This window comes from Erythrolamprus reginae, chromosome 1 (genome assembly GCF_031021105.1).
Source record: "Erythrolamprus reginae isolate rEryReg1 chromosome 1, rEryReg1.hap1, whole genome shotgun sequence".
In the NCBI taxonomy this organism is placed as follows: Eukaryota; Metazoa; Chordata; class Lepidosauria; order Squamata; family Dipsadidae; genus Erythrolamprus; species Erythrolamprus reginae.
In genome coordinates this window covers 390,721,348-390,741,180 of record NC_091950.1, presented here as the reverse complement: position 1 = coordinate 390,741,180, position 19,833 = coordinate 390,721,348, and positions in this window count along the sequence as shown.

Sequence of the window (19,833 nt, the reverse complement as noted above, 5' to 3'; positions counted from 1 at the left end):
AAAGACTGGGTGACATTTTTACACTTTTTTACTGGTTAGCTGAATGGCATCCTGCTTGGCCCAGGAGGACCTGACACATTCTGTGCTTTTTGAGACAAGCAGCAGCAATGAAGACAGTTATAATTCAATGAAGGGGAATATTTGTAGCTCAGGGTTGAAATGCGAGGTTCTCGGGGGAGCTCTCTGAGTTTGGTTGTTTTCTTGCGGAGATTTGATTACCCAAACTAGATAACATCATCACACTGATGATGTTTGGGTAATGAAACATCCTCAAGAAAACAACCAAATTCGGAGAGCACCAAGGACCTCTGCCGCTAAAAATCAGGATTGGGGAGTAAAAAAACAACAGCAACCTGTAGTGGAATAGAAGTGCTGAAGCAAGAGTCATCTTTTCCTCCAGAAATTTACAATCTATAATGTGTCAGGTGGGACAGAATGGGAAGCAGATGAGGCAAGAATTACAAGGAGCATGTAGAAATAAATAATGCAGTGATATCCACCTAGTTCTCACTGGCTGGCAAAGGCAACTAAGAACGTGAGCCAAACAGTTTGGAGAAAAGTGAATGATTTTAAAGAGATTTGGGGGAAAGAGAGATTGCATCATCGTAAATGTTCCAGTGGAGATTAGGAGCAGCACTGGGTATTGTATGAAGGAAGCTACCTTGAATATTAGATCGCAAAGATCAATGCAGTGAATGAATGAAAAAATAGTGAATTGGAAGTTGATTTTTAGTAGCATCTGAGGAATTTTGCATGGTGCCCATCTAATGCAGCAGTCATCCCTTCTCTTCAAAAAATACAAAGAGTTTTCCTCAGTGTAGGAAATCCAATATTTTCTTCTATCTGCGCCAACTCCAGAAGCTCAAACTGCCCAAGGAACTGTTGATACAGTTCTATGGAGTTTGTCATCTGCACCTCTATAATTGTGTGGTTTATTTATTTATTTATTTATTTATTTATTTATTTATTTATTTATTTATTTATTTATTTATTTATTTATTTACTTACTTACTTACTTACTTACTTACTTACTTATTTATTTACTTACTTATTTACTTATTTACTTATTTACTTATTTACTTATTTACTTATTTACTTATTTACTTATTTACTTATTTACTTATTTACTTATTTACTTATTTACTTACTTACTTACTTACTTACTTACTTACTTACTTACTTACTTACTTACTTACGTAATTTTTATGCCGCCTTAGACTCAGGGCAGCTTACAACATGTTAACAATAGCACTTTTTAACAGAGCCAGGCTATTGCCCCCAAAATCCAGGTCCTCATTTTACCCACCTCGGAAGGATGGAAGGCTGAGTCAACCTTGAGCCGGTGATGAGATTTGAACCGCTGACTTTCAGATCTATAGTCAGCTTCAGTGACCTGCAGTACAGCACTCTACCTGCTGCACCACCCCGGCTCATTTAGTTCTGAAAAACAGCAACACAGACTTCAGATGATAATCAGAACTGCAGAAAAAACAATTACTGTATTGCCAACCTGCCTTCCATTGAAGACCTGTATACTGCATGAATCAAAAAGAGAGCTGTGAAAATATTTATGGACCCCTCATATCCTGGACATAAATTGTTTCAACTCCTACCCTCAAAACATCACTAGAGAGCACTGCATACCAAGATAACTAGACACAAGAACAGTTTTCCCCCAAATGCCATCACTCTGCTAAACAAATAATTCCCTCACCACTGTCGAACTATTCACTAAGGCTGCATTACTATTACTATTAGTCTTTTCATTGTTCCTAACACCCATCTCCTCCCACTTATGACTGCATGACTGTAACTTGTTGCTGTATCCTTATGATTTATATTAATATTGATTGTTCCCGGATTGCTTATTTGTAGCCTATGACAATAATTAATAATGATAATAAGTGTACTTGAATGTGAATGTTAACAACTTTGCTATATCTCATTAGACTTACAGGACAAGCGTAAATGATTTAAACAAGCTGGAAATAGACTAAGATCGAGGCCTAGTACAGGATTTCTGGCTTTAATTGATTTCCCCTTTTTTATTACAAAAAAATAATAGGAGCCAATAATGTATGCCACAAGAGGGCACTGGAGTCAGTGGCAGCTCACTCTGCCTATGGCAGTGAGAGTTGTTCTGCTATGTCCCACAGCTAATATTGATCCATCTTTCTCATTCTACTGGGGGCTAAAGAGACAGGGCATCCTGGATACAAAAAGGAGGCTTACAGGTTGAATTCCTGGGAAACACTTGTGGGAGGAAGATGACTGAATTACCGCCAATCTGATGTTTGTTTGTTTCATTATTCGACTTCTATGCTGCCCAATCCCGTGGCTTACAAGAATACAAATTGTTCTGTCTGGGTGCCCCCAGACTTCAGCACCAACTGGAAAAAACAGCCAGACACGCTGGTAGAAACAAAAGCACTTTATAATTTGAAAATAAACACAGAGGAAAACCTGTTCTTCCCCACAGGTAGGCTATGAGCCTTCACAACAGACCTCTTGCTGGCACACCCACCTTTTCCCCTCAAGGTTTCAGTATTCAAAGTCACAAGCCAGAATTCCAAGACGCCAAAGATCACAGCCAGGTCTCACGACTCCCAAAGATAATTCTCCACAAACCAGGAAGGGTGGGTCTGCCTTTTTAGCCTTTCCGGAGAGCACCACACCCAAACCCAGCTGTTGCCCATTCAGTGCTTGAAGTACCTGGCTAATTGTCCCCTTCGTTGGGTTGCCCTTCTCTGCCGGAAATCTATTATTCCTTGTGCCTGGTCATCTAAAGAATCCAGGCTGCTTGCTGGGGAGAGCTCCCCCTCGGGCTGAGATTCCTCCTCCTCGTCTCCCTCCTGTTCCTCATCCTCCCCCCCTGAGCAGAGAGCCGGCAGAGGGTCAGCCGTTCCCTGTTCCTCATCCTCCCCCTCTGAGCAGAGAGCCGGCAGAGGGTCAGCCGTTCCCTGAGGGGCCTCAGACGGAATCACAACACAAATATAGTGGTACCTCTACCTAAGAATGCCTCTACTTAATAACTTTTCTAGATAAGAACCGGGTGTTCAAGATTTTTTTGCCTCTTCTTAAGAACACGTTTTCTACTTAAGAACCCCAGCCTGGAAAAATTTCCCAGGAAATTTGAGAGAGGCACGAAGGCCTGGCCAGTTTCCCGCCATTCCCCCGGGGTTTGTCTCTCTGGCGCAGTGTATGGGAGGCAGCCTTGCGCCGGGTGTATGGGAGGCACGTGTTCCTCCTTGCCATATGAGAATCCCACTTTGTTTTTAAGCCTTAAAGTTTTGGATTTTTTTGTTTCCCCTCACCTCATCTTCTTCCTTCGGCAGTGACTGTCCTCCTCCTCTTCTTCCTCCTCCTCCCAGTTTGTGTCCAGATGTGAGGGGGTCTGTAAATATTTTCACAGCCCTCTTTATGACTCAGGAGTATATAGGTCCTCAATGGAAGACAGGTTGGCAGTTCTGATTATCCTCTGAAGTCTGTCCATCTTGTTGGGTTGCAGAACTGAACCAGACAGATAGAGGTGCAGATGACAAACTCAATGATTCCTCCGTAGAATTGTATCAGCAGCTCCTTGGGCAGTTTGAGCTTTCATGCCCATCAGGTAGTATGCCCAGGAAACTGGTACTTAGCCTTTCTCTAAAAACTTCCAGCAAAAGAGAGAACACAGGGCCCTTTAAGGACATTGGCTTGGTTTGATTGACAACAAAAAATTGAACCCTTGCCTTCAAAGCTCTTTAGACTAGGACTAGGGTTTATTGCAGTGTTTCTCAACCACAGCAGCTTAAAGATTGTATGGTTTGAAGTCCATACATCTGAAGCTGTCAAAGTTGAGAAATGCTGGTCTACTTATTATATTCAGTTTGCTGACTATCGGCATTTTACATATTAATCTGCAACCGGTCTGTCCCATCTTTTTCAGATTAGACATATTCATCTCTTTCAAGTTCTCTTTATGAGAACTTTTTTTTGATACTGCAGTTAAATTCTGATCACTTGTTCAGAATTCATTTTGCTTCCATTTTTTAAAAAAATGTGACCACCCAGAAAGCCAACCCTGGTTTAACTTTCATCTTCTGATAAGACTGCAGTTAAGAATGACTTTGTTTAGCCTAGGGCTGAGTGGCTTCCTAGAAAGAGGAAAGCTATTTGAGGACTCTTTTGGATATAGTAATCAGAGGGGGACATACAGGAACCAAATTCAATATACAGTTGCCTCAGTTTACCCCGTCTCTTCTGAAATGCATCTTGCGTGTGTTTCCAAATGAGTAACTGCCCAAGCTTGCAAGAGAGAAAGATGTGCGTACAATGGAAAGTAGTGCAGGTTACCAGGATGGGTGCAAACCTATTTCGAAACATTCAGAACTGATTTTGCCAGAGGAAGTAGGAATACCGGTTTTGCAAGCCAGAGTCATTTGTAAACATCAGCAGTTAAAAGGAAATCCTCTTTTTACCTATAACTCTGGAGAACCACTGCCAATTGGTATGAGCAGTGACAGGTAAGACAATCAGTGCATTTTAAATTTATTAAATAGACTTATGTGGCCATGGAGCTTGCACATGGTGATTCCAGGTGGCCATACAACATTACTAATCAACAATATAAAACCACATCACTCAATCACTTCTCCATAATGTTAAGAAACAGATTGTGCAAGCTGTTTGATTGACTCCAAATCAACCTGGGGTCTCCAGGCACACTGACAAAATCATGTTTTCACGGAAATACTTCTGAAAACGTAGCAAGGAAGTGTTGGAAGAAATGTCCATCTGGGTTCAGTTCCAAGTGGGGAGGAAGACACTGCAGACAAGGAGGCTGTTAGGAAAGAGGGTTTAATGGTGAACAGGGCCATATAGTTTAAGGTCCTAGGCAGTTGAGCACATGGAGGAGAGAGAAATATATACACTGCTCAAAAAAATAAATAAAGGGAACACTCAAAGAACACATCCTAGATCTGAATGATTGAAATATTCTCATTGGATACAGTAATACCTCGTCTTACGAACCTAATTGGTTCCCGGGGGAGGCTCGTAAGACGAAAAGTTCGTAAGACGAAACATTGTTTCCCATAGGAAACAATGTAAGATCAATTAATCCGTACAACGAAAACCCCCCCCGCAAAAAACCGCTGCCGCCCGGCTGTCATCTTTTAAAACAGCCGGGGGGCTTCTCAGCGTCCTCCTGAAACCGAACGCCAAATCCGAACTTCTGGGTTCAGCGTTCGGGAGGCTGCCGAGAAGCCCTGCTGCCCAGCTGTCACCTTTTAAAACAGCCGTGGAGCTTCTCGGCAGCCTCCCGAATGCTGAACCCGGAAGTTTGGGTTTGGCATTCGGGTTCAGGAGGATGCTGAGAAGCCCCCCGGCTGTTTCAAAAAACAACAGCCGGGCGGTGGGGCTTCTCGGCAGCGGCGATGGTGGGTTCGTAAGAAGGAAAAAGTTCGTAAGAAGAGGCAAAAAAATTCTGAACCCCGGGTTCGTATCTCGGGTTGTTCGTAAGACGAGGGGTTCGTATCATGAGGTACCACTGTACTTTGTTCTGTACAAAGTTGAATGTGCACAACAGCATGTGAAATTGATTGTCAATCAGTGTTGCTTCCTAAGTGGATAGTTTGATTTCACAGAAGTTTGATTTACTTGGAGTTATATTGTGTTGTTTTAAGTGTTCTCTTTATTTTTTTGAGCAGTACAGTGATCTCTCGATTATCGCGAGGGTTACGTTCCAAGACCTCTCACGATAATCGATTTTTCGTGATATAGTGGAAACACCATCTGCGCATGCGCACCCTTTTTTCCCATGGCCGCGCATGCGCAGATGGTGGAGCCGGTGGCTGGGGAGGTGGATTCGCCGCCCCCACCAGCCCTTCCTGCTCTGGGTCAGAGCCGCGGAAACCTTCGGCTCACCGAGGCTGCGTCTGACCCCCTTGAAGCAAGGCTCCAAGCTCGCCTGCCGCCGCCGCCGCTACACCTCCGCCGCCTCAGCCACCCCCTCTGCTTCTCCTCGGCGGCGGCCAAGCGGCAGGTTTACAGTAGTGGGAGACCAAAGGCGAAAAAAGAAAAGAAAAAAAAATCCCCAAAAGAGAGGGACAAGAGGCAGGCACAAAGCGAGGGTACAAGGGGAGCTGCCTGGCAGAGGTTGCTTTTTTCCTTCTTGTGGGCAAGTGGAGGGGGGAGAGAGAAGGAAAGAGAGAGAGAGAACCGCGGACGTATTTTTAATTTATTATTTTTTGAAAAATCGCGGTATAGCGTTTCGCGAAGATTGAGATCGCGAAAATCGAGGGACCACTGTATATATACAGTGTTCCCTCGATTTTCGCGGGTTCAAATTTCGCGAATAGCCTATATCACGGTTTTAAAAAAAATATTAATTAAAAAATACTTCACAGGGTTTTTTTCTATACCACGGTTTTTCCCGCCCGATGACATCATATGCCATCGCCAAACTAATAATTTTTGCAAATAAATAAAAAATAATAATTATTGTTAATAAATAATTATGTTTATAAATATCAGGATCACTAAGTGTCTTATTCAATGGTGAGTACCAGTAATAATGGAGAGTAAATGGTTGTTAAGGGAAGGGGAAATGATAATTTAGGGGTTTAAAGTGTTAAGGGATGGCTTGTGATACTGTCCATAGCCAAAATGATGTATTTGCTTCCGCATCTCTACTTCGCGGATATTCGACTTTTGCGGGCGATCTCGGAACGTATCCCCCGCGAAAATCAAGGGAACACTGTATATATATTTATACCCCTTCTTGGGCCCCACCTTAGAACTCCCTGTTCCTCTGTAAGGGCAGATTGCTGTAGGGGTCATGTGCAAATCCTAGGAGTTTGTCTGAGATAAGGCTGGTTGAATTGTGGGCTGATGTCCATAGGTCTGTGATGGTCAAACTATGGCACGTGTACCACAGGTGGCACACGGAGTCATAAATGTAGGCACGTGAGTCATTGCCCTAGGTCTGCTCCAGCACAGTGAAGGGCCACACTTACCTTTCCCTACCGGATTGATCCTGGAGGCCGGCATGGGCTTGGCAGCGGTGGATGTGCACACTCCCATGCGAGATTTTGGCAATTTTTGCCAATTTCTTTGCTTCCGCACATGCGTGGAAGCAAAACCTCACTCGGGATGCCGGAATGGCGATCCAGGCATACCAAGGGCAGCTTGCCCCTGTTCCAGTGTATATGTGTGTGACGGCCAGCTGGTTTTGGGCTGGCCCTGCTCATGCCATCCATCCCCTCCCCTCCCAGGAGTCTCTATGCGGTCAATTTTGGATGCCAGATAAGTACAGGGCTCATGCAGAGGCTCTGGGAGGCGAAAAATTAAATTTCTGGCTTCTAGAGCAGTGTTTCCCAACCTTGGCAACTTGAAGATATTTGGACATCAACTCCCAGAATTCCTATAGCAGAATGCTGGCTGGGGAATTCTGGGAGTTGAAGCCCAGATATCTTCAAGTTTCCAAGGTTGGGAAACACTGGACTAATAGACCTCCAAGGTCCCTTCAGACAGGCACATGAGGTGGAAGATTTGGCTACCATTTCCAGCCCTCTTCTTCTGATATCTGCAATATTATAGGCAAGAAACTGAAATGTCAACTGATAAGCAAAGGTGTAGAAAACCTCTATTGCCTTACTATGCAGGCCAGGGAGCTTTCTGGAGGATTCTGGTTTGATGCTGCATGACATAGAAGCTTGGAAGCTTTGATGTGGATCAGGACTGACTCCATTTTTTTAAAAAAAATATTGGGCTAATTTTATGTTAATTCACATTTACCTAGCTTGATTCAGAGGACTGCGAAGATCAGTTGATGAGAGAGAGGGAAAAAAATGTTGGACCCCAGCCAGAGCTTTTCAAGGCAGAAGAAATGTTATTCAGAAATGGTCTGATTGGTTTCTAGATTTCCTGAATCAGGATTCTTCTCTCCAATAGCATTAAAGGGTTTTATAAGACAGCAGAAAAGTGTGCCAGCTTAAAAAAAAATGCTGACCACACTTATTCCCCTCAGGGACTGCAAAGCAGACTCACAGGAGTTCAGCTGTAACGTGGGGGCAAAGTGCTAAAGAAATTCTTCTATCCCACCTCCCTTCAACATTCCCAAGAGGTAAAACATGGGGGGCTGGTTTTCTTTCTTTCTTCCCTTCTATGCCTTTATTTCTACCTCTATTAAATGATGTTTCCGGGATATTTTTTAAAAATCAAAATAGTGGGTTCATTGGTGCAATTGAAGCTGTATCTGTGTCAAGGTTCCCAGTCCTCAGACTTTGGGATCTAGCCCTGAAGTAGGTCTTCACAGTAAGACATCATGGATGTCAACAGACTCAAACTCAACCCAGATAAGACGGAGTGGCTGTGGGTTCTGCCTCCCAAGGACAACTCCATCTGTCCGTCAATTACCCTGGGGGGGAAGGAATGACCCCCTCAGAGAGGGTCCGCAACTTGGGCGTCCTCCTCCATCCACAGCTCACATTAGAGAAACACCTTTCAGCTGTGGCGAGGGGGGTGCTTGCCCAGGTTCGCCTGGTGCGCCAGTTGCAGCCCTATTTGGACCGGGAGTCACTGCTCACAGTGACCTCATCACCTCGAGGCTCGACTACTGTAATGCTCTCTACATGGGGCTACCTTTGAAAAGTGTTTGGAAACTTCAGATCATGCAGAATGCAGCTGCGAGAGCAATCATGGGCTTCTCTAAGTATGCCCATATTACTCCAACACTCCGCAGTCTGCATTGTTTGCCGATCAGTTTCCAGTCACAGTTGGTTATGACTTATAAAGCCCTTCATGGCACTGGACCAGAATATCTTCAGGACTGCCTTCTGCCGCACGAATCCCAGCGACCAGTTAGGTTCCACAGAGTTGGCCTTCTCCGGGTCCCGTCGACTAAACAATGTCGTCTGGCGGGACCCAGGGGAAGAGCCTTCTCTGTGGTGGCTCCGACCCTCTGGAACCAGCTCCCCCCTGAGATTAGGATTGCCCCCACCCTCCTTGTCTTTCACAAACTCCTTAAAACATCTCCCCCTTGCCCATGTTGTTTTGGTGTATGATTGATTGTGTGCTTGTTTTTTATATATACAGTGGTACCTCGAGATACGAGTTTAATTCGTTCCGGACCTGGGCTCTTAAGTCGAGCAGCTCTTATCTCGAACGACTTTTCCCCATAGGAATTAATGTAAATAATTTTAATTGGTTCCAGCCCTCAAAAAACTCACAAAGTTAGTCTAAATTATGCAGAAAGACATGTTTTTAATGAAGAAATGTACATGTACATATAAATGAATAATGAAGTTTCTTTCACTTAACTTGTAAACTTTCTTAAACTTTTAAATTTACATATGTTCAACTTCTCTGCCACCCAATCCTGTAGGACAGAGGTCCCCAACCCTTTTTGCACCAGGGACCGGCTTTAAGCGATCAAGAGAGGAATGGGTGAATGAATGGACGGAGGGTGGGAAGGAAGGAAGGAAAGAGGGAAGGGACAGGAACAGAGGAAGGAAGCAAGGAAACTTATGAAAGGGGAGAGTAAGAGAGGAATGAGTGAAGGGAGGGAGGGAGGGAAGAAGGTGGGAAGGAGAAAGAAAAGAAGAAATAGAGGAAGGGAAGGTAAAAGAGAGAAAGAAAAAGAGCAAGCAAGCAAGCAAGCAAGCAAGCAAGAAAGAAAGAAAGAAAGAAAGAAAGAAAGAAAGAAAGAAAGAAAGAAAGAGGGAAGGGACAGGAACAGAGGAAGGAAGCAAGGAAACTTATGAAAGGGGAGAGTAAGAGAGGAATGAGTGAAGGGAGGGAGGGAGGGAAGAAGGTGGGAAGGAGAAAGAAAAGAAGAAATAGAAGGGAAGGTAAAAGAGAGAAAGAAAAAGAGCAAGAAAGAAAGCTGCAAGCACCCCCCCCGAGCCCCCCAGGCCGGCTGCAACCTTTTAAAACACGCGCGCCGCTTCGCAGCTGTCTCCTGAAGCCGAACGCGGAAGTTAGCGTTTGGCTTCAGGAGACAGCTCCTTGGCGCTTGTATCTCGAATTTGGGCTTGTAAGTAGAACAAAAATATCTCTCCCCTCCCAGCTCTTATCTCGAGTTGCTCTTAAGTAGAGCAGCTCTTATGTCGGGGTTCCACTGTATTGGGGTTGCTTTTATGAATTTTTTAAGTTAAAACTATAATTAGATTGGTAATATTAGATTTGTCACTATGTACTGTTTTTGCCATTGTTGTGAGCCACCCCGAGTCTGCGGAGAGGGGCGGCATATAAATCCAATAAATCTAATCTAATCTAATCTAATCATGCTGCTTGCCTAAGCTACTTTGATTGACAAGTGGCACAATCTCAGAAATACGTGTTGCAAGAAGAGCTGTTTGTACATCCAGCCTGCAGTGTTACAGCCAGGATCACTTGAATGGGATTTCTGCTGATTCTTAGGGGTTTCTCCAGGGGAAATCACATTGCTCAGGCTCAGTTTCATATCTCAGCGGAAATTTGGCTCAGAGTTCTTGGAGTCTGCTAGAGCAGTGATTTTCAACCTTTTTTGAGCTGCGGCACATTTTTTATATATACAAAATTATGGGGCACATTGAGCGGGGGGGGAAGTGGGGGGGCTAAAAAAAGGTTGGACGAAAAAATTATCTCTCTCTCTTCCTCCCTTTTGCTCTATTTCTCTCCCTCTTTCTTTCTCTTCCTTCCTTCCCCTCTCTGTCCATCCCTCTTCCTTCCTTCCTTCCTCTCTTTTTTGCTCTCTTTCTATCTCTCCCTCCTTCCCTGCCTCTCTTTCTCTTTCTTTCTCTCTCTTTCTCTCTTGCTTTCTCTCTCTCTCTCTCTTTCTCTCTCTCTTGCTTTCTTTTTCTCTCTCTTTCTCTCTCTTGCTGAGCTTCGCGGCACACCTGACCATGTCTCGCGGCACACTAGTGTGCCACGGCACACTGGTTGAAAAACACTGTGCTAGAGTGTGAGGGCCGAGAACAAAATTGCTCCTTTGCTGCTTCATCTACGACCTCCCTTTCTTGTACTTATTCTCCTGGTCCTCCTGTCTTGCCATTCCCCGTCCTTGGAATCTTCTCCCGCCTTATATAGCTTAATAACTCTTGGATAAAGTGGATAATCAATAAACAAAGAAGCTACACATTATACAAAAGAACAAACAATTCTTCACACAATTTGCAGAACTCACTGTTGCACAAAGGACGGTGAAGGCCACTGATTCTGAGGATGTCAGGCTAACTGATTTCATAGAAAGATCAATTTGTGCATTTGGAGACCTGACTAAGGAAGACGAGTTTCCCAGTCTTTCTTGCCCCTCCTTCCCCCACCCCAGGAAAACTGATCAGGCCACCTTACTTACTTACTTACTTACTTACTTACTTACTTACTTACTTACTTACTTACTTATTAGATTTGTATGCCGCCCCTCTCCGAAGACTCGGGGCGGCTCACAACAGCAATAAAAACAATATAACAGTGGAACAAATCTAATATTAAAAACATATTATCCCTACCATTATTTAAAAAAACCAAACAGCAACATTCATACCAAACATAAAACAAAGTATAAAAAAGCCTGGGGAAAAGGTGTCTCAACTCCCCCACGCCTGGCGGTATAAGTGAGTCTTAAGTAGTTTACGAAAGACAGGAAGGGTGGGGGCGGTTCTAATCTCCAGGGGGAGTTGGTTCCAGAGGGCTGGGGCTACCACAGAGAAGGCTCTTCCCCTGGGCCCTGCCAAACGACATTGTTTAGTCGACGGGACCCGGATAAGGCCAACTCTGTGGGACCTTATTGGCCGCTGGGATTCGTGCGGTAGAAGGCGGTTCCAGAAGTATTCTGGTCCAGTGCCATGTAGGGCTTTAAAGGTCATGACCAACACTTTGAATTGTGACCGGAAACTGATCGGCAGCCAATGCAAGCCACGGAGTGTTGAAGAAACGTGGGCGAATGGACAGAGTATTGTTTTATGATTTTTCCACCCAAGGGCAAAGTTGCTATATGCTGTAGAGCAGGGTGGTCAGACCCCTGGCCCACAGGCTGTACACATCATGCTCTGGCCACACCCACACCCAGTTTAGCAAAGGGGGAACAAGTCCCAATGCGTATGTCCTGTGATGCCACCATGATGACGTGAGTTTGACACCCCTGCTGTAGAGCAAAGGACATTTCTATACACTACCCCAGTGATGGCAAACATATGGCATGGGTGCACGCGGTGCCATATCTGCTGGAACACGAGCTGTTGTTGTTGTTGTTGTTGTTGTTATTATTATTATTATTATTATTTATTAGATTTGTATGCCGCCCCTCTCCGCAGACTCAGGGTGGCTCACAGCAATAATAAAAACAATGTATAATAAATCTAATAATTAAAAGTCACTAAAAACCCCTTATTAAAAAGCAAAACATACAAACATACCATGCATAACTTGTATAGGCCTGGGGGGAAAGGTATATCTCACTTCCCCCATGCCTGATGACAGAGGTGGGTTTTAAGGAGCTTATGAAAGGCAAGAAAGGTGGGGGCAATTCTGATCTTTGGGGGGAGCTGGTTCCAGAGGGTCGGGGCCGCCACAGAGAAGGCTCTTCCCTTGGGTCCTGCCAGATGACATTGTTTAGTCGACAGGACCGGGAGAAGGCCAACTCTGTGGGACCTAACCGGTCGCTGGGATTCGTGCGGCAGAAGACGGACCTGGAGATATTCTGTTGCCCTAGCTCAGCTCCATGTGTGTGCCGGCCAGCTGATTTTGGGCTCACACAGAGCTCTGGGAGGGTGTTTTTGGCTCCTAGAGAGCATCCAGGAGGATGGGAGAGAGCATTTTTACCCTCCAAGGAAGTCTTTGGAGCCTGGGGAGGGCAAAACATGAGCCTCCTGGGCCCACCAGAAGTTTGGAAACAGGCTATTTCCTGCCCCCAGAGGGCCTCTGGGGGCAGAGGAAACTTTTCGCCCTCCCCAGCCATTGAATAATGGGTGTGAGCAATCAGGCATGTGCGATAGTGCACACCCATGCTCTTTCGGTACCTGAGGAAAAAAAGGTTCGCCATCACTGCACTACCCCATCGCCTTAATTTCTTCTAATCTTCTCATATCCCAACAGTAGCATTCTTCCCCTTTCTCTATTCAGGATCAACTTCTTATTCAACCAATCTAAGAGCTTGTCAATATTGCTCAATTCTAATTCCAAGACAGAATTAGTTTGGCCTCATGGTTAAAGACGCTGGATTAAAATCTTGAATTCAAATTCTGCCTACAACCCAGAAACCAGCTGACTGGTTTTGACCCAGTCAACTCTTTCTCAGCCCTAGAAAGAATAAATAGCATTCATTCTAATCTTTCCAAGAAAATTGCACCGTTTTGTTCATGTAGTTGACCGGAATCAAGTGACTCAAAAGCACATCGGCGGACATGAATTGACAAATCTCTAAGGAGCTCCAATTCATCAGAGTGTAATTCAGCAACTTTCGGAAGTCACCATTTTTCTAACTCCATATTAAGTTATCCTCGAGGAAAAGGTATTTCTGTGAATGCATCTACCTTTTCAGTAGAAGAGAATATACTGGAAGTCCTCAAATTTCAGCTACAATTGAGCTCAACATGTATGTTGCTAAATTAAATATTTGTTAAGTGAGATTTGGGTTGTTGCTTTTGGTAATGGAGCAAGCAGAGCGTTAGTGTGAGTTGTTTTTTCAAAAGGTTTTTATTCCTAATTTTCTGTCATTTTTCTCTGCTGATGAGGTTATCTAGGAAGGGTAGTGTATTATTGTTTCTTTCTTCCCTTGTGAATTTTAATAATTTGGAGATGTTGTTGAAAGTTTTATGAGTCTTCTCTAGTTGTTCCTTTTTTCTTATGACAAAGGAGTCAACAATATACAGATTCATATTTTAGTTGTATATTGGGGTAGGTGGGTGCTATGGTTTGAGGATGCTGCATTGTAGTCCCTGTTGTTCTCCCTTTTTCCATTAAACTGAAAGTAGGTAATGAGAAAGAGGTTGCTGAGGGTCATGATTCTAGATATTTCAATCTTACTGTATTTGGTTAGGTTGTGTTATTCACTCCAGATCATGCAGAATACAGCTGCGAGAGCAATCGTGGGCTTTCCCAAAAATGCCCACGTCACACCAACACTCCGCAGTCTGCATTGGTTGCCGATCAGTTTCCGGTCACAATTCAAAGTGTTGGTTATGACCTATAAAGCCCTTCATGGCACCGGACCAGATTATCTCCGGGACCGCCTTCTGCCGCACAAATCCCAGCGACCGATTAGGTCCCACAGAGTGGGCCTTCTCCGGGTCCCGTCAACTAAACAATGTCGTTTGGTGGGACCCAGGGGAAGAGCCTTCTCTGTGGTGGCCCCAGCCCTCTGGAACCAACTCCCTCCAGAGATCAGAATTGCCCCCACCCTCCTCGCCTTTCGTAAGCTCCTTAAAACCCACCTCTGTCGTCAGGCATGGGGGAACTGAGATGTTCTTTCCCCCTGGGCCTCTTCAGTTTATGCATGGTATGTCAGTATGTATGTCTGGTTTTTATAATAAGGGTTTTTAGTTGTTTTATTATTGGATTGCTACATATTGTTTTTATCACTGTTGTTAGCCGCCCTGAGTCCGCGGAGAGGAGTGGCATACAAATCCAATAAATAAATAAATAAATGAAATAAATTTATTTATTCATTTATTTTTTCAAATTTATAAGCCACCAGACTCAGGGCGGTATACAACAGTAAAATGAATACAAAAATTAAAAAAATACGCCAACGAGATTCAATAAAAACAAATACAAAAGTTAAAACCCAATATAAAGCACTCATGCAACCATCACTCATCCATACTACAGGACGGAGCAGAATGCTATCACTCAATGGCCCCAGGCCTGCCGGCACAAGCGTGTTTCCAAAGTCTTTCAGAAGGCCAGGAGGATGGATTAAGGATACAGCCAGTCAAGGATATAGCCAGTCATTCTGAGCTCCATTGGTGCTACTGTGATTGTTTGCTATTGTTCTCCTGGTTGCTCCGTTCATTCCCATTGTGTGGTTTTAGGTATACAGTGATCCCCCGCTCGTTGCGAGGGTTCCGTTCCAGGACCCCCCGCAACGAGCGGGTTTTCGCGAAGTAGCGCTGCGGAAGTAAAAACACCATCTGCGCATGTGCAGATGGTGTTTTTACTCCCACAGCGCTAGCGAGGAACCGAAGATTGGGGGCGGTGCGGCTGTTTGCCGCCGGCATGGGGGGCTTCCTAGCAGCCCCCCAAACCCGGGTTGGGGGTCCGGGGGGTGCTGGCAAGCCCCCCATGCCGGCGGCGACATTTTAAAATAGCCGCGCCGCCCCCAATCTTCGGCTCCTCCGCGCTGGCTCTCGGCGCTTTCGAGCTGAGTCCGGGAGCGAATTCGCTCCAGGACTCAGCTCAAAAGCGCCGATAGCCAGCGCTACCGAACGGCTTGTCCACGCTGGCTATCGGCGCTTTCGAGCTGAGTCCGGGAGCGAATTTGCTCCAGGACTCAGCTCAAAAGCGCCGATAGCCAGTGCTAGCGAATGGCTTGTCCACGCTGGCTATCGGCGCTTTCGAGCTGAGTCCGGGAGCGAATTTGCTCCAGGACTCAGCTCAAAAGCGCCGATAGCCAGCGCTAGCGAATGGCTTGTCCACGCTGGCTCTCGGCGCTTTCGAGCTGAGTCCGGGAGCGAATTCTCTTCCGGACTCAGCTCAAAAGCGCCGATAGCCAGCGCTACCGAACGGCTTGTCCACGCTGGCTATCGGCGCTTTCGAGCTGAGTCCGGGAGCGAATTCGCTCCAGGACTCAGCTCAAAAGCGCCGATAGCCAGCGCTAGCGAACGGCTTGTCCACGCTGGCTCTCCGCGCTTTCGAGCTGAGTCCTGGAGCGAATTCGCTTCAGGACTCAGCTCGAAAGCGGCGAGAATGAACCGCGTGGGCGGGCGAAGGGCGGGCGGCAGCGAGGAGTTTGCGTGGGCGGTGGGGAAACTCCTCGCTGACGCCAGCAAGAGGGGGAAGACCCAGGGAAGCCGGTTGCCATCTACGCATGCGTGCCCATAGAAAAAATGGGCACGCATGCGTAGATGGTATTTTGACTTCCGGGTTGAAAAATCGTGAAGTACCCTGTTCGCAATGGTTGGGGACGCAATAAACGGGGGATCACTGTATGCGAATGTTAAGATGTGGGAATTTTCATTGTAACTTAAGAAAACTGTGACACTCAAATGTTGCCGAATTATACCTCTAAGTATCCTTTGGAACTGGTTGTGTTGATTGACACCGGTCTTTCATCCTTGAGGTAAAGGAATATGAGAAATTATTTCTTTCTATGGCTGGTTGGCTTTTAGAGCACAGTCTGCTTTGGCGCAATTTACGTGTCTGTTGCCACCATGATGAGGCTCTAGTTGCAATAAAGTCCAAAGCATGTTTCGGGGCCAGATTTGATTCTGTTCCACTTATTCCAGGAAACGGGGGGGGGGGGGGAGGAAAAAGATGGGAGAAATGTAATAATTATTCTCTCTCTCTCTCTCTCTCTCTCTCTCTCTCTTTCCCTATCTCCCCCTCTCTCTTGCTATTTTGTTCAACTTTTCCTTAAAATGTATTTCTCATTTTCTGAATTTCATGAGAGCAACCATGTAAACTTCTGACAAGTTATGAATTCTCACAAATGTACACACACATACACACAGTGGGGTAGTGAAAATGGAGCTCCACTCCAGAACACCCAATTTGCACTGAAAGATGTTGAAAGAAAATGCATAAGCCAAGCCCACAGTGTGGTAGTAAAAGTATTGGTAGCCCTTCACTGTAGTATATGTGTGTGTGTGTGTGTGCGTGCGTGCGTGCGCACTTCACATATAATAATAATAATAATAATAATAATAATAATAATAATAATAATTTATTAGACTTGTATGCCGCCTCTCTCCGGAGACTCGGGGCGGCTCACAACAACAATAAAAACAATATAAGTACAAATTTAATAATTAAAACTATGAACTAAAACCATAGTTCCCTCTAAGCTGAGCAGTGAGCAATCGCTCAATTAAAAATCATCATCAACTCAGAGTTTTCCAAACCTGCCCAGAAGCCGAGAGGGAAAGAGTGAGAGGGAAGGAGAGAGAGAGGAAGAGAGGAAGGAAAAGAGAAAGAAAAAGAATGGGAGTAAGGAAGAGAGAAAGAAAATCAAAATCTAGTTTGAAACTAGCTCAACTATTTAAGTGGTATTTTGATATTGATAGAGTTGCCCTATTATGAGCTCACTGTTATAGACACACAGTACAGTATTTTATTTTGAAATTCTGTGAGGCAAAACAGGGTGGGTTTTTTATTTATTTGTTTGTTTGTTTGTTTGTTTGTTTGTTTGTTTGTTTGTTTATTGTTTCTGTGCCGCACAGTCCCAAATGACTGCCGCTCACACACTATACTTTTCCGCCCACCCCCCCAAAAAATTAGAGGAAACACTGACTAAAACCCATTATCTTAAAAACAATCAATTACACAATCATAAACACACATAACTCTTAATGGTCAGAGGAGGGGGGCATGTACTAATTGCCCCATGCCTGGCGACATAAATACGTCTTATGGCTCTTGCGGAAGACAAGGAGGGTGGGGGCAGTTTGAATCTCTGGAGGGAGCTGATTCCAGAGGACCAGGGCCGCTACAGAGAAGGCTCTTCCCCTAGGCCCCGCCAGATGACATTGTCTGGTCGACGGGATCTGGAGAATGGCAACTCTGTGGGACCTAATCAGCCACTGGGATTTATGCAGCAGAAGGCAGTCCCGTAAGTAATCTGGTCCAATGCCATGTAGGGCTTTATAGGTCATCACCAATACTTTGAATTGTGTCCAGAAATCAATGGGCAGCCAATGGAGGCCGCGGAATGTTGATGAAACATGGGTATATCTGGGAAGACCCATGACTGCTTGCGCAGCCACATTCTGCACGATCTGAAATTTCTGAACACTTTTCAGAGGTAGCCCCATGTAGAGAGCCCCATATACAGCAATCCTTTATGAACAGAGAAATTACTCCACCTATCCCTGAATTTTCTAACCCAGCTTTCCCAGTTTTAGAGCTTCTAGATGTATTGGACTGGTCCTGAACTGCAAAAGATCTCTCTTGTTATCAGAGATCAAGGAGGCATTCAAGATGAAGGTGCAATTGTGGCAAACGGGGCAAGAGGAACTTCCTGTTGGTCCCTTAACTTTGCAATAGAGGCTTTGCAGCTGTAAGCAGTGTCGTTGTATCCTTGTACTAGAGTAGGGAAAGCGCATTCAAGGCAGCAACTACTGTTTCCAGAAAGGCAGTGGCTCACTGCCTTGGGTTTGAAGAGTGGACAGGGTTCTCGTTATAGGAATTCTGGGCTTGCTAACTTCCAGATACTGGGATTGCCATCACACTGGCAAAATTAGGTAGAACCTCAATACAAAATATAGGGCACACCAATATAGTAGTACCTCTAGATACGAGTTTAATTCGTTCCAGAAGGGAGCTTGTATGTCGAACAACTCGTATCTGGAACAAATGGCTTTAGACTTTGTTTTTCCCCTCTGAGATAACCAAAAGCAAGGATTCTTGCGCCACCTAGTGGACATTCTGCTCGTATCCCGAATTTGAGCTCGGGTCTGGAACAGAAATTTCTCTCCCCTCGTGACTCGTAACTTGGAATACTCGCATGTGGAGCAGCTCGTATCTAGAGGTACTACTGTAATTGGGAATTGGCAACAGAGACTACACCATGATCAGTAGCGAGTTGCTACCAGTACTGTAAAGGCCTGCAGACAGGTAGAAATCGCTGCACTGCATGTGCACCTTCAGTTAGCTTGCAGGCGTATGCGAATGTCCAAGCATGTTTTTGCTTCTGCGCATGTGCAGAATCTCACAAGAGGACAGATGTGTGCATGAGATTTTGGTGATGTTTTGCCTCTGCGCATGCACAGAATTGCAAAAATCATACACGTGTGTGCATCCCCTTACAAGATTTTGCTTCCTGCACATGCGCAGAAGCAAAAACACACTGGGATGCGCACACACACACGCAAGGTAACCGAAACTGCGTGCACAACACACCAGTAGCAGAGGTAGTAGGGATCCACCCCGACCGTGATAAATGCAAAACCACAGCTAAATGATATGAGATATATGCTGTATGATTGAATTGATAGGATTGTTTTTAAATATTGGATTTTTATACTGCAATTTTAAATTTAATTAGATTTGCTGTTGTATTCTATTGTTATATTATATGCTGTTAGCCGCCCCGAGTCCTTGGAGAAGGGCGGCATACAAATCAAATCAAATCAAATCAAATCAAATCAAATCAAATCAAATCAAATAAATAAATAAATAAATACATAAATACATAAATAAACACATAAATAAATACATAAATAAATACATAAATAAATAAATACATAAATAAATACATAAATAAATAAATACATAAATAAATACACTTGTCTTATTTCTGTAAACTTGGAGAAGCTACTTGGAATCTTCGAACTGCAGTTTTCAATTAATTCAATTTTGTCTTTAAATGAAGCAATTACTCACAAGCAAGAGGCTATGATATCCTTGCAGTGTCAGGATGTGGCTAATATCAAGGCCCAATGCTAGTCACTGCTAGTAGAATTCCTCAAAAGCATAATCACAAATAGACTTCCTGATTTCTTAGTACTGTAGTCCAAGAATTGATGTTTATAATAGTCAATGCAATTTCTCCCCACCCCCCTGCTTCTTTTTTATCTAGACCAGCTATATAAGTTTGCATTTGCCTTTCCTTGGGCAATATTTCCTTGCCAAAATTGTTCTTTTTGTGCTTGAGCAAACTCTGCAGACTCTTAATAAAGGCATTGGACATTTCACAAATTGTATCTTGCTTAA